Here is a 12,554-nt window from a genome sequence, read left to right as displayed (position 1 = left end):
ACATTAATGTGCTGTAAGTATATTCTGAGAGAAACCTCTGTTACTTGTACTTCAAAATTAATATCGTACTAACATTTAATATTTGAACATTTATCACAATATGTATGTCAAACGTACCATTTAACTCATGCAGTGTAAAAAACAAAAGGATAGTCATGCAAGGCTAAGCATATTGCAGTATGACTTATACCCTTTCATACTGCCCTCTTCATTTTTCACCGGCGAACTTCTCCGCCTCGCATTCCTCACTTCCCTGCGAATAAAAAAATGTACCCTTTCGCACTGACATTTCTTCCCCGGCGAAATTCAACAGGCGATTGCAGAACAAACGAAAGAAAATTGTAAACATTACTTCTTACTTAGTACAAAAGGTATAAAAAAAAATAATTACAATATGTTTTGGAAGTATTACGAGAAAAACAAACAATATCACCTAGTTTTTACATTTTAGAGCATTTTATACGTGTAAAAATTGCTTTTTAATAAATAGTTATAAAAGAAAAATTATGTTCGAGGGTATCTAGTTGGCCATAGCATTCAGCTGAGCTTGCAACTATCGCGCGCGGAACCTTGGTACAGGGGACTTCGGGAGGGAAAAAAATGACCTCTGACGTCATTAAAGAGGAGAAGTTCTCCGGTTTGCTTAAGTAACTTCGCCGGTGAAACAGTTTCGCGGGCGAAGTTCTCCACCCCTAGAGTTGGAGAAGTTCGGCGGCAAACTTCCCTGGTGAAGTTCTCCTGTATACCTTTCATACTGGACACTTTCGCCTTCGCCGGTGAAGTTCGTCGGTGAAAAGCGCAATATGAAAGGGGTATAACAGGGAATGTGGCCCATTTACATTACAAGGGGGAGAAAGGCTTATTTCTTCCCAAAACACCATCCCATATAGAGACATATAAGAAATAACCTGATGTAATTACCATTTCGCCTGGATGGAAAGTAGCAAATGAAATTAAATTTCTCTAACAAAAAAGGGAAAAATATAATACATGTATGGTGGCAGATTTTAACCACCCCACAGATCTACATGACAAAATCAGTTGCCGATGTTCGAACTAACCATTCCAAGAGACACAGAAACAAATTTGAGATCAATTATTGTGAGATCATCAGCAGTTCAGCACACAATGAATGCACTTTCAATAGTTGGGAGGATTCAGTCAAGAGTTTTGAATAAGTATATAATTATTACCATTCCCTTACTACGAATACTCAAACTAATCTAGAAAGTTTATGTTTTCTGTAAATGTCGTCAGGAACAGATTCTGCTATGCTCGCCCACGCTTTATACATGTACACTTTCTCCGCACCCAGGGGAGTATGCCGGGGGGGAGGAGGGGACAGTCAAATGTATTGCTGTACACATGCGTGACCAAATTATTTCTGTGTGTGCAAAAGAACCCGCACATTTTGGCCCCATAAGTTTGTCGCCAGAATATGAAAAAACATACCTAACCATGTTTGGCTCATCTTAGAGAAAAAAAGCTTCAGGAAAAAAAAAAAAATATGTTTGACCCCGCGATTGACCAATGACCAGTCTTTTAAAACCACCCTTTCTGGAAAATTTGTGTTTTTGATACCCTTAATGAGTGCACCCGCAGCCCGCATTAAAAACACCTCTTTAAACGCGGTTTTGGGGTCACACATGTGTATATACAGCAATGTATTTGACTGCCCCCCCACCCCCCGGGGGGGGCAGTCAAGCATGCAAACGAAAGTTTACACACTATATTATTCGGCATGATTACGAATTATTCCCTGACTTTGAAAAATAAAACTGTACATGTACTTTACTGGAAACAGTTTGTTTTCAATTGATATTCCCAAAATATGCCTGAAGCCTTGAACCACGCTGTACACTCTGTGACATTGACTGTGTGTACATGGGTCATAAAAAGTGCACAAAGGCGCCTTTAGATGCTGGTATGCGCAAACAATAAACCAAACAATGGAAACGTCAATCATACACATATGATTCATCACGACACTCCCAGCCACTCTCTCTCTCTCCTTCTCTTTCATTTTCACTTATCTATCATAGTTTGTAGTTGCATGTTTTGCTTTGTGTTATTTACCTTCCGCCCATCAGTTCTGTCTTCACAAATATTTTTTTCTCTCGAAGAAATCCTGATTCTTCTCTTTCTCTGTCTTTTTTTCTCTCTCTCTTTCTAAATTAATTTGTTTCTTTTCCTCTTTCATTCTTTTTAAGTGTCTCCTTGAATAGATGACAACACTCTCAGCCTCTCTTTCTCTCTCATTTTTACTTTTCTATTATTGTTTGTAGTTGCATGTCTTTTTGCTTTCTATTATTTACCTTCCGACCATCCATCCCGTGTCTTTACAAATAGCGCTTTTTCTCTCGAAGCAATCCTGATTCGTCTCTTTCTTCATTCTTCCTCCATCCCTCCCTCTCTCAATTATTTCTTTCTTTTTCTCTTTCATTCTTTGTCTCCTTGAATAGATGACAACATTCTCAGTCTCAGCCTCTCTCATTTTTACTCTTCTATGATCATGTCATCTCCTCGCTTTCTGTTATTTACTTTACGCCCATCCATTTTACAAATATAATGCTTTGCATTATTCTCTGGAAGCAATCCTGAATCGTCTTTCTGTCTTCATTCTTTCTTCATCCTTATCCTTCCCTGTTATTTCTTTTTCTCTTACATTCTTTATATGTGTATCCTTGAAGAGAAGACAACACTCTCGATCAGCCATTCTCCCTCTCTCATTTTCACTTTTCTATTATCGTTTGTAGCTTCATGTCTTTTTGCTATTGTTTACCTTCCAAACATCCATCTTGTGTGTCTTTACAAATAATACTTTTTTCTCTCTTCAAAGCAATCCTAATTTGTCTCTATCTGATTTTTCGTTTTCATTCTTTCTCTAACAATACTCTATTCCTGTTTCTCAATTTATTTAATCGCTTTCTCTTTCATTCTTAATATGTGTCTCCTTGAAGAGATGAGGGGATTGGCAGTACGTTAGGAAATATGGGAGGGTATTGGCACTGGGTTAGGGAATTAGGAAGTCAAGCCCTCTCTGAAGTCATGCCCCTCAATAATTTGAGAACTGCCCAATGAATAGTATATAGTATACAATTAATGCACATTTATGAGTGTGTTATGACGATGCAGCACACTCGAGGGTATTTACAATTATGCGAAAGCAAGAGGCGCTTGCGCCGAGTGCTTTTGCATAATATTGTGAATGCCCGAGAGTTGCTCGCATCGTCACTAACATCACGAATCTTAAAATGTGCATTAATTGTTTTATAAAACGGGTCGGCAAAATGGATTTTTCATGGAAATCTTGTTCAAATCCCTCCAACTTGTTTACGATCGCACAGCTACAGACGAAGAGATCACAAGATTGTCAATTATGACATCACAGGCGTATCTACTATGCGCGCCTAAGTAAGCACATCAAAATCCTAGCCAGCCTCTTTTACTGAACGCGTATCAGTTTTTACGTGCTATTGGAACTAATGCTGCACAACAATTGCACAGTGCTGCACAAAAAATGCACAGTGCTGCACGAAAAAAAGCATGACTGGAAGGCTGCGCATAATTAAAGCATGAACACGTGACTTGAATACGCACTCACCATTGGCTACATCCTTGAACCCGTTTTATAATATGAATTATAATGTCTGTATGAATATGCATTTTGTATAGAAAACATTTTCAACATTTGTCCATTTTATATGTAGATGTTGGTGGCTTTCCATAGTTGTGGTTGATTGGATCAATCGTAACTCTTTGTAAGATGGGACCCTTAGCTACAAAGTTTCTGATGCCCTATCAAAGCTAAATTATCTGCGTTGACAAACAAGAAAAGACAATTCAGTCATATAGTCAACAAAATTTATTATACATGAAATAATCTACATTTGTTTCTTAATTGACTTTACCAAGTGAATGTAAGTTAAACTAGAAATGGGAGACCAATATGCAAATGTGACATTGAGTTAAAGGTCAAGTCCACCTCAGAAAAATGTTGATTTTAATCAATAGAGGAAAATCAGAGAAGCACAATGCTGAAAATTTCATCAAAATCGCATGTAAAATAAGAAAGTTATTTTCAACAAAATAGTTGTATGAACGAGCCAGTTACATCCAAATGAGAGAGTTGACGATGTCACTATTTCTTTTGTTTTTTATTGTTTAAATTATCCAATATTTCAATTTTTACGAATATGACAATTAGGACCTCCTTGCCTAAAGATCAAAATGTTGAAAAAATGGAATTCCACGTGTTTAGGGAGGAATGAAACTTCATTTTACATGACAATGACGAGAAAATCAAAATATTTCATATTTCATATAATAAAATACAAAAGAAATAGTGAGTGAGTGATGTCATCAACTCTCTCATTTGGATTTAGCTGGTTCGTTCATATAACTATTTTGTTGAAAATAAGCGAAACTTTAAAATGCCATAACTTTCTTATTTTACATCCGATTTTGATGAAATTTTCAGTGTTGTGCTTGTTGAATTTTTCTCTTTTTATTCAAATCAAGTTTTTGTTGGGGTGGACTTGTCCTTTAAACATAGGCAGCTCCCGTTTTCACTGTAAATAAAAAGTCCTCAATGACTTGTGGGGAAAGCTCATTTTCTCTCCGCCAATAATCATATTAAGATCGCACCTCACATCATTTCGAGTAAAATATGACATTTACTTTTATTTAATTGTTTAGTAGTACTCAAAAGCAAAATGTGGAAACTGGAAATGGTCCCTTAATAAGGTCTATTTAGTCAAATCTATACTACATATACTACGTATACTTTAGTGATGACAACTTCCAAAAATTAAATGATTTTGTTCCTTTTCTCCTCGCTTGTTTGCTTCCTTCCTTACTTGTTGCTTTGCTTGTCCAATTACATGTACAACGGGTGTGTTGGCTCAGTCGGCAGAGCGTTTGTTTGTTTGTTTGTTTTATTTATTTACATACGGTAAAAACCTGCTATCAGCCGTCAGGCTGTTTTTCAGCAAGTCCGTAGAACATAGTACAATAATATAAAAACAACAAAAACAAATTTATACATGAGTGAATAATAAAAGCAAAGTGACTAGAATAACATATTTCGCAACTTAATTACACACACGCAACCCCCCCCCCTAAACCACCAAAAAATATACACACGTGTAGTTTAATGATAAAGCTAAAATGTCATGGGAAATAAATTTGATATGCTTCGGGTAAAAGAAGAAAGAGTTACTTCATTCCGGACCAGTTGAGGAAGTTCATTGAAAATATGCGATGCATTATACAGTGTACTTAATTTCAAAATATTTGTGTTGGGTTTATCTAAAACTAGGGTTCTTTCAATATTTCTTAGTGAATATGAGCTCGTTTTGGTACATAGTCTGGAACAAATAAGAACTGGTGCTAGATTATTTAAAAGTTTGAAAATTAGAGTTACTAAGTCCTTTTTTATTTTAACATTTAGACAGTCAACCTTAATCCTCTTGAATAGTTCAACTCTATTATATTGGAAATCTACTTGTAACACAGTACGCAAGGCTCTGTTCTGGATTATTTGTAATCTTTTTAACAGATGGGAGTTTGGATGCATCCATATGATGTTGCAGTAATCGAAATGCGGGTGTATCATTGTTTGATAAAGAATCATCGCAGTTTGTTCATCAATGTACGGTCTTGCTCTTCTGAGCATAAAAAAACTTCGAAGCAATTTAGACTTGACATTGTCTATTTGGCCTTTCCAGGACAAATGTTTATCTATCACAATGCCTAAATACTTGCATTCATCGACAACCTCCAATGGTTGACCATTTATGTGAAAGAAAACATCTCTAAACGATTTTAGTCTGTGTCTTGTACCTAATAACATGACCTTACACTTTTTAACATTTAGCAAGAGTTCGTTATGCAACAACCAATTATGAATAGACTGCAAGTCAGAATTTAGCATTGTTTGTAACTGAATAGGGTCTTTGGATGCTAAATACAAACACGTGTCATCAGCATAAAGCGACATTGTGCTGTACTTGGTGACACGAGGAATATCATTCATGTAGACAATAAACATCAATGGGCCAAGAATGCTCCCTTGAGCCACACCGCATGTTACAGAAGATTCTTTCGACCTATTTCCATTGATAATTGTAACCTGTTTTCTAAGGTAAAAATAATCCTTTATCCATTTGAGAACAGTGTCATCGAAACCATAACATTTCATTTTCTTTAAAAGGATTTCATAGGATACCATGTCAAATGCCTTTTCCAGGTCTAATGTTACTAAACCAATGACATGACCTGTATCAATTGCTTTATTTAGATCTTCTGTCATATTCAACAAAGCATGACAAGTTGAAAAATTTGGTCGAAACCCGTACTGATTATGCGCTAAAATGTTCGATTCATTCAAGTATTTATACATTTGTTTGAAGACAATTTTTTCCAAAACCTTCGATAACACGGGTAGAACCGAAATTGGTCTATAATTCATTGGGTTAGTCGCATCCCCACCCTTGAAAAGCGGAGTGATTCTAGCCCTTTTCCACTCTTCGGGTACATGACCATCCCTCAAAGATAAGTTTATAATGTGAGTCAAAGAGTCAACAATACTTGGAGTACAATCTTTTAAAATACTGGAGGGAATGTCATCAATACCAGTAGCCTTTTTACTAGGGATTTCGAGTAAAACTTTTTTAACATTTTCACAAGTGGTCAGTTCAAAACTGAAAGATGACTGTACTTGTTCAACATATTGTTCTGGATTACTTTTGAAAATGGCAGTTTCTTTACGGGTTTTGGCGACAGTAGAAAAGTACTCATTTAGGACACTTGCTATATTGATGTCACCAACATATTCCCTTTCATTGTAAATTATTTTCCTGATTGATGTAGATTTGTTTTTGCTAGGAATTAAAACTCGCAATAATTTCCACATTAAAGGGGAGTTTCCCCAATTTGCCTTTATGCTTTCGGTGAAATAAGTACGCTTTGCGGTTCTTATTTTAGATGTTACATGATTTCTTAATCTTTTATAATCATCCCAATCATTTTGAGATTTTGAATGATCTGCCGTTTTTTTAATCCTATTCCTTTCACGTATTAAGGCCAAGATCTGATCATTCATCCATGGCGATTTTCTACGTCGAACTCTTTTTCTTTTTATTGGAGCATGATTATCAAGTACTGCTCTAAGTTTATTTATCCAGTTTATGTATGCGAGTTCAGTATCAGTTTCGAATAGCACAGTGTCCCATGATACCTTTCTAATGTCTTCAACAAACTTCGTAATGTCAATTTTCTTTAAATTTCTAGAACAAACGTAACAGTGATTATGGGGAGACATGGGCTTACTTCTTCCCCAAGATAAGGCAACCATATAATGGTCACTTAAACTGAGTGGTATTACATCACAGTATTTAACATTGTCACAATTAGAAGAAAAAACATGATCAATGAGCGTTTCCGATACTTGAGTGATTCGAGTTGCTTGTTTAACACACTGTGTAAGATTATATTCTGTCGCTAGTCTTAAGAGACGTTTCGTATGACTTGAAGGGTTTGTGGACAACATATCACAGTTTAAGTCACCAATCAATATGTATTCCATAAAGCGTGTTTCAACACTTTGTAAAACTTCTTCAATTGCATCAAATATTTGAATATTTGAATCAGGAGGCCTGTACCAAGGTATCAACATGAACGGTTTTTGTTTAGAAAATTGAATTTGTATACAAAGCAACTCAAGTCCTTCAGTATTTACATGTAATTCTTGCACAACGTGATAATTCAAAGATTCATGAATATAAGTAAGAACTCCTCCTCCATTCCTGTTCCGATCCCGTCGAACCACTCTGTATCCATTTACATGGATTTCATCATTTGTTACAGATTGGTCTAGTCTAGTTTCACACAATGTAAGGATATGAATTTCATTTTTATCTAGAATATTCCGAATTTCATCAATATTTTTCAACAACGAGCAAACATTCAAATGTGTAATGGTAATTCCTTTAAACTTCTTAAGAATATCATAAATACTTTCATTATTATCATTATGGGTATTATCATCAGAGTGTTCATGCAAGTTATCATCATCAGTTGATTGATGATCATCCATAGATAGTTCGTCATCATGATAGTGATTTGGTAATTCATTTAACTGACAGAGGTCACAAGTCCAGTCTGAAGTAGAATTGAAAAAGTCAAATCCCAAGGAAGAACAAGATAGGTGTATCCATCTGTCACATCCACAGCATAACATTGCATTCTCGTTTGATTTTACAGTTTTGTTACAGGAAATGCACGGATATTTGGGCCCCATGAAAATAATAAACAGTGCTAAGTAAAAAATAGTTTAATTCGAATTCTTACAGTTTTTCAATGTCCTTCTCACTTCGTATGGATATCTTCCTCCCGTCTTCCACGAGGGCTGTGATTCTTCCATCATGTGTCCATGTTTTTTTTACGTTGTCATGGATACGCGCCTTGTAGAGAAGTTCGGATCGTTTCGCCGTCAAGTCCTCGTGGACGTAGATATTTGTCCGACGCAGATTTACCCGTGCACGATATACCTTGTCACGCTGGTTGTATCTGGTGAACTTCACGATGATGACCTTCGGCGGATATCTACCGTTGCCGTCCCTTGGAGTTCGATGAGCGATCCGATGAGAGCGGTCGATGTCGATAGGGTCCAATTCGATTCCCATCTTCTCTTTGACGAGATCAATGATAACTGTGTCCGTGTTTTCATCAGCTGTTTCAGGCACACCGTGGAATTTAAGGCAGTTTCGTCTACTGTACTGCTCCTGCTCATCGATGACTTCGTTGATGTCGACAATGTTTTTCTTTAGCTTTTTTACATGTTCATCTAGCTCATGAATTTGATTCATTTTGGAGTCTATATCTACCTGAAGACTGTCATGTAGTTCGTTAGCAATCTTTTCGTAGACAGTATTGTAAATAGCATCGACGATGACTTTCACTACAGTTGGAGATCGCAGTGCATTCAATAATTGGTCCGTCATAATCCCTTTGATCTTGGCGGGAGGGTTTGAATGAGAAGATCCGTCATGTCCGCATACTGATCCGCTTGGTTGATCAGCGTCAAGTTCTGATTCTTCGCTGGAGCTATCACGCGGGGAACTCTCGGGAGGGTTTCTCTTACGAGTGGCGTTCAATACCTTCCCGCCACCTGCTCCTTTCCTCCTACTTTTTGTCTTCATTTCTTCCTGTCCACGCATTACGATATGAATTCAAAATCAGATCAGAATATATCCAATGTAATCCTGAAATATATCAGTGCAAACAATATTCACTGAGATGTTTCCAAAAAGAGAAATTTCAGGTAAATCTTTAGAGTCCATAGATATATGTTGTAGTCCGCTGTAGTCCGCTATTCGACAGCGAGCCTCAGGAGGTTGGGGGTTCAAACCCCAGCCGCGTCTAGTCTGCTATGCAGACTCTGAATGGCTCGTGAGGTGGAGCTGCTGGTTTGCGAAGCGAAGTAAACCAGCCTGAAAGGGCGACCGAAGCGGGCCATTCCACTTCTGCAGTAGACCTAGTCTGCTATGCAGACTCGTTGAATCAGCTGAGGTACACACACTGCACTAGGCCGCGTGAGACCAAAAGACATTAAAAGATGGGAGTTGCTGCTACCCTGTTTGGCGTTCAACAATTAAAGGGATAGAGCCTCATCTATCTGGCACTGCACAATGGCTGCTGGGCCAACGATCAATTGGGCAAAGCAAATTTTCGGAGTATATCATTTCATGTCTATTTCGAACAATAAATTATGGATTTTCACTTTCATTTTTTTTTTCATGTAAGTTCTTATTTTACCAATCTGTTTTTCTATCTGCTTTTTTAAAACTTGGGTAGAGTTTATTATTCTCTTTAAGTTTGCAGGCTACCAGCATCTTCGGACCAAAATTGAGTAGGTCTACTGAAAAACAGTTCAAGTCCAAGGCAGGTCATTTCTTGATGAAAGTAAAAATGAGCAGTAATTGCTTACACATATCCCATGTCACATTTCCCCGGCAATGGGAAGTTGATATCTCTCCTCAAATCAACTTGACCGATCTCAACTACCTGCAAATCTAATGGGCTTGTGCCTCTTCTAAAAACGTTATTTAAAATTTTTGTACAATGCTATTTGCTATATGAACTTTACAGTAGTTGTTTAACAGTTTAAAACAATTGTCCTGTATAAAACATACATTGTACTAGCACGTATTCTGAAGTCAGGTTTAACTTAGACCATGGTCGATGGAAAGCCAAAAATGTCACAATTTTTATTATGTTGTATGTTTCTTATGTTTACTGTGCTCTTTCCTTATTCATCGGTGGTGAAGACAATCATATATTTAAATACTTGCTAGGCAATCATAAATGATTTGAGAGCCAAATGTGTTGAAATATGACTCTACTGTTAGTGATTTATTTTATGTAACAACTATCCATACTGAAACCAGAACTTTAAACCTGAGTTTAAGTTAAACCAGGGACGTGAGAGACTTCATAATAAGGGCCACTGTATCTTTATTAGTATTATGTTTATCTATCTCTGGATCATGTGCTGAAGATTTGTCGAAGGGCAGGAGTCAGTAGGCCCCGGGGGGGGGGGGGGCAGTCAAATATATTGCTGTACACACGCTTGACCAAAAAACATGTTTAAAGGGGTGTTTTTCTGTTTTGGACGCGGTCCGCGCGTAGACTCGTTAAGGGTTATAAAAAACACTGATTTTCAAGAAAAAGGGTGGTTTTAAAAGACTGGTCAATGGTCAATCGCGGGATCAAACGTATTTAGGGTCTGTTTTTTCCCCATTTTTTTTAGACTAGCCAAACTTGTTCAGGAGGTTAATTTTGCACAAAGAGAAAAACTCATTTAGGGGGTGTTTGGAAATTTCTTGGTCACGTGTGTATACAGCAATATATTTGACTGCCCCCTCCCCCCCAGCAGTAGGCCTACAAATTATACAATTTTTCACATGAAATAGGAGGCATGTATGATGGCGGGGTAAAAAGATTTTGAACATGATGCAGTTGAGACTTCTTCTTTATCTTTTCAATCTTTTCCCATCAAAATCTGACTGAACTTGAGCACAAGAATAGAATACCTTAATTTCAAATTGGCTTTTCTATGAAACTAATGTAGGCCTACATAGTTTGCCCATGGAGGTATTTTTATTCAAGTACACTCCATGCTCTGACTTGCAGCCTAAAAATACCCTCCTGAACATACATGTAGTCTGCATGCACAGACCCATGATTTATTACACAATACGCAGAGTGCATAATGCAGAGTCTGAAGTGTGAGACTATATTCACGATGCACTGTGGCTGGCTCTTTGTTTGACACAGACAGAAAGCTTTCGTCTAGTCTCCATTCTAGAAATAATTAGGTATTAGGTACAGGTATAATTGGTTTAAGTGTCAAAGATGAGTCTGGGCTCGCAGACTAAGCCGAACATAAGGTTGTGTGCCAGCCTGCATGGCCAAGGAAAAGGGGGTGCTGTAAGCCAGCTAAAACAAACAACTAAACAATAGAGCTGCCAATCACTGGTAACGTGACCTTTTACATGACCTGGCCTGTCACTCAAGTGAGACCTGGCCCTATTAAACCACAATCAAAACACACCAAAAAAAAATTGAGATGCAACAAGCCTTGCTAGACCTTTGGTGTAACAAGCATGAACCTAAAAAACAATGTATGCCTAATGGCTGGAAGCTTCTTGGCTGGCTAGACATTTCAAGAACTGGCAGTGGTAATGATGAGGAAAACGGAAGTCAGAAATTGTGAGCTACCATCTACGAGCAGTGCCTACAATGTTACAAACACTCATATACACTTTAAAGTCCTATTCACCACATAGACAAGTTGATCTAAATCGTACTAGAAAAATCAAACTTACATAACACTCAAATTACATCATAATAGAGTGGAAAATGAGAAAGTTGTGACATTTTCAACGATTCAAGTTTTCCGAAAACAATAGCTCTGGGCTATGAGTATATAATCAACAAAACAGCAGCATGCACATGCGATTCGATTCCACTGGGCCTCAATTGCTTTTCCATTTTAAGGCATAAGAAATATGACAAAACAAATATTTTTTGTCTCATATGACTATGATTTGACTGCTACCTGAATAAATGTTACTGTAGTGTTATTATGATCCTTTGAAGAGTTCTGGATCAAATATTGAAAAAAAAAAATATTCTACATGTACATACAGGTTTCTTATGACAAGCACAAAAGATTATTAAAGGTAAATGCTAGTTTTGGTAACGATATCAAAATGAGTTCGTACAGAATCCAATGAAATGACCACTAAAGTGTCCGTTTGTATAAATAAAACGCATGTGCCAAAGGATTCTGGAAGAAATTGTGTAATTGCTGAGAAATCAGCAAATAAGCACGGGATTCGGGTAGGGCGTCGGGCCCGACGCCCTAAGCAATAATTATACATTGTCCCACGTGCGTTTATCTGTGTTGGGGATTTTCGGTGTGAACATTTTTTAGCGTAGATTTCAAGATTTCACAAAGTCCAGTTAATGTAACTGTACCAGATCTA

General features: G+C 37.2%; 1 protein-coding gene across 1 annotated transcript in view; it reads right to left on the bottom strand.

Moving 5' to 3' along the window:
• Positions 1-12,554, bottom strand: part of LOC121420134 (homeobox protein PKNOX1-like) — a 37,691-nt gene that overhangs the window by 14,674 nt on the left and 10,463 nt on the right. The gene's annotated exons all lie outside the window — the stretch shown is intronic.

The sequence above is a fragment of the Lytechinus variegatus genome, chromosome 8 (assembly GCF_018143015.1).
Source record: "Lytechinus variegatus isolate NC3 chromosome 8, Lvar_3.0, whole genome shotgun sequence".
NCBI lineage: Eukaryota > Metazoa > Echinodermata > Echinoidea > Temnopleuroida > Toxopneustidae > Lytechinus > Lytechinus variegatus.
The sequence above is the reverse complement of the archived record's forward strand: the minus strand, read 5'-3'. Positions and strand labels throughout refer to the sequence as shown.